Consider the following 4069-nt stretch of genomic DNA (forward strand, 5'->3'; position numbering starts at 1 on the left):
GGCTGCTCCTGGCACTAGATCAATATGAAATTCATCTTCACGGTGAGGTGGAAGACCAGGTAAGTCTTTCGATAGAACCTTAAGGAAAATTTCTAACGGTTGGGACATCTTTGGGTCCCTTAACTGCTGATTCAACTTTGCTCACATGTGCCAGAATTGCGAGACATACTTATCTCATCTACATCTGTACTTTCGAGCAATTTATGTAACGTAACGGTGTACTGATCTTCTCTTCGTACACCATCATTGATTCGTCGTCGGTAAGGGGAATTTGAATAGCCTTCTAGTCGCAACAACCTTGGTTTCGTTTTAACACCGGCCATTTTTTTATAACACGGCGGAAGACATTTGATTTCCAAACATGACATCATTATACATAATTATAGAAAATCATGTAATTAAGTTTAACTTTCACAAATGGTGTTACGTTATTGCAAACACGGTTACAATTGTCTACATCAGAGTTACTAGTCAAATATGTCTTCTACATCATGGCTCGATCCCAATAGCAGTTTCTAAGACCTGCAGGGGGAAGAATGTGGGGGATTAACGTACCACTACGTGAATGGAATCTATCTACAGATTAAGCTTAATCAATCCATCATACAACATTCAACTAACATGTTTACAACCAACAAGCATACAAACAAAGACAATATGAGGATCGGCGACTTGTACGGGCACATGACCTAGCTAATCAGGCTAGCATAGTCCTTTCTACTGAATTAATCACCCATCAGCAGATTGAGACCCAACCTCCCTTGGAACAGTTGACCTCATACGGACTGCAACCTCCCTGGGAATAGTTACGAATCCCCAACCTCCCTAGGAACGGCTGGTGTCAAGCAAAGTGCACATATACAACATATTAATCACATTGCATGCAACTATCTAACTAGCATGGCAATCACTACACTACGCAGGGTTATCAGAGTATCAGAGTAATCCACAATAGCATGATTTGCTACTTAAACTCTATCTCAAGATAGACCCACTCACTGATTACCAGCAATTGAAGGTTCTCAGAGGTCTAATCTTTCCGAGCCTTCTCTTTATCTTTTCCACCTGAGAATAAACATAACATAGTCAGTAATCATGTCTTGATATAAATCCAACAACAAGACAACAATACTATAGATTAACACTTAAACACTTAACAACTGGTCTGCCAACCATACGAGTAACACCCTCACTCGCATGTTTGAGAACACTCAATTGTACGGTTGACAACTCACTCGTACGTTTGGTATAGGACCAAACATCCAACAGCGAATCACCTGATCCGTATGGTTCGCCACACAAGTGACAGCGACTCGTACGAGTCACATCTCAACCGTACGTGTTACCTTAATCAAAACAATAGTTCTCCTTAACCACTCACACGCATGGTTCATCACATGGTTGACCACCTCAACCGTATGAGTGAAGGCTCACTCGTGCGAGTAATGAAGAACAGTAGCAGTAACTGTTTAGATAGGTTTCAACCCAAAATGCATAACATAAAACATCAATACATACTGTAAATCAACACAAACAATCATGTATTCACTATGAGATAAGTCTACATTATAACCTTAATCAATAACAACATTCATAAGTGTGCAAAACAAGACATACACCCTAAAACTCTTTTTCTGACCAAAATAAAGTTTGATCCAGCTTCTTAAAACCTCATCATTGGAAATTAGACCTCAAGACGATTCCAACGATAGTTTGTTCATCGAAAACAAAGTTACGGTTTGAAAGTTATGCCTTTTTCAATTTTACCAAAAGCTTACAAGTGTTCAACCGCGTGCTTGAACCCTCAACCGTATGGTTGAGCCCTCAACTACATAGTTGAGCCCTCAAATGCGTGCTCAACCACGTGGTTGAGCTGTCAAAAGTGTGGGAGCTGAAGAACAGCTCCAGCTCGCTGTTTTCGCGTTTTTTGACCACAAATCTTGATTTTTGCAAGTTCTAACACCAAAACCACTTCAAAAATATCATATAAACTATATAGAAGCTATTTCTAACAACAATTGAACATAAAAAAACACTTAAGATCAAGAATCAAGAATCAAGAATCAAGCACCAAAATCACACTTTTATGCAAAACTCATAAAACCCCAATTTCTAAGAATCAAAGCAAGGATTCAAGTAAACAATCCTGATTAGATGATCACAAGGATGCTAGAAATCAGTCACTTAGGCTACTTGATCTAATTTCTAATCTTGAATCACTTAGGGTTTGATAGAGCAAGAATTTAGGTGCGAGCTTGTTTTGGGGAATATGGAAGAAATGGATGGAAACATCCAGACATAGTTACTTAAGTGGGTTATAAACCTATACCCCATAACACATGGGTATTTATCAGTTATCTGATATCTTTCATACTTAATTTGGCAACCCTAACTGAGTCTAAATTTAACAAACAGATCTGTTCTGTAACCCTTGTAACAAACTGGTCTAAATCGCATACTTAAATAATAATAAACATATTATTAAAATAAAAGTATATAATAAGACACATAAACCTAAGGGCAAAATAGTCATCTTACATCTAGCTCAGGTTTCAGTCTGTTACATTCGTCATCAGATACCAGTCTGTTCCAGCCACAAGGTTAAAACTTTCCTGTTTAACATTTCTATAGAGTACACGTTGTCAAAGGACGATATTGGATTCAAATGATGTGACAGAATTCTCTAGCGATGAAGCTTCTATCAGTACCGTGATGACAATATATAAACATTATGATTGTTGAGTAAGAAAGTACTCGTGACAAATTTCATTGGAGTTGATGTTGCAACAGGGTAAGTTATCAGACTTGTCTCACATCAGTGGGGGAGGAGAACGAAATACCCTTTATGAGGGAGGGTGTGGATACCTCTTCGGGTAGACGTGTATTGGAAAGCAAAACCGTGAAACTACGGGTGGCAGAATGATATGTAAACCGGAGGTCAAGCAGACAATATCTACTACGGATTGAGCGGGCTGTTACAAGGAATTCACCCTCTAAAGATATATCAACAACGAGTTGTAATGCATAGTAGCTAGTAGAAAATCGTAGAGGTGCTAGTAGTGATGAGTAGTACTTGGTAGTGGTAAGTAGTAATAGGTAGCATTAAGTAGTATCTAGAAATGTCAAGCACTGAGAAGTAGTAATCAGTTGTAATTAGCAGTGAGAGGCGGTGTTGAGTAGTAGTTAGGAACAATGAGTAGTAAGGAGTAGTAGTATGAGATGATGAGTATGCCTAATTAGTGTCTTCGTAGTGCCAAGCAGTGATAGGTGGTGACGGACAGTGTCGAGTAGTGACGAGTTGTGACATGATTGCGTGCCATCAATAGGTTTTAATAATAAATACTTCTAATCATATTTGAGATTATCGGATTTATGTTCTATGCAATATTTATCCAAATAACCTACTTGACTCCAATTCCTTATTTTGCAATGTCAGAACTTCTATATGAGTTACCGTAATATAATCCCTGCCAATATATTACCTAACTCATATTTCCATTTATCATTACTCCATAAGTTCAAGATAGTGTGGTCGACTTAATCCAATTTAGGTCTTGGGTCGTGTGTGTACGTACAATTCGTGATATAGTATATTTAGTTCAAGTCCAGATCAATAGGGTATAGGGGTGTACATGTAAATGATATAATATGTAGACGTACATGCAACACAGTATCAAGCAATCAATGTAAGCATGGTGTATAATGATCCATTAAGTATGCATTTATAGACTAGACCCACTAATGTGCCATACGGTTAGAAACACTAATGCATCCTAGTTTCCTATAACCAAGCCTCTAATACCAACTTTAACACCCAGTAAAAATCCATTAACGACGATGTTAACTCTGGTCCCAGTGCATGGCTGGACTTCTATGAAACAACGAAGTTCTACAACGGAAGCAATTAATACATGAGATAAAACATGCAAAAAGGGTCAACAATAATGTTGATTGAATCTACAGGTTCAAGTAAACAGTACAGTATCTTTAAGAAACAATTTTTAGAAAACGTTTATCAGCGTAAGACCACAAAGATTCAGTAATAAAAGTTTGCAGACAACAAATGTCA

Source organism: Rutidosis leptorrhynchoides, chromosome 7 (assembly GCF_046630445.1).
Source record: "Rutidosis leptorrhynchoides isolate AG116_Rl617_1_P2 chromosome 7, CSIRO_AGI_Rlap_v1, whole genome shotgun sequence".
Classification (NCBI taxonomy): Eukaryota; Viridiplantae; Streptophyta; class Magnoliopsida; order Asterales; family Asteraceae; genus Rutidosis; species Rutidosis leptorrhynchoides.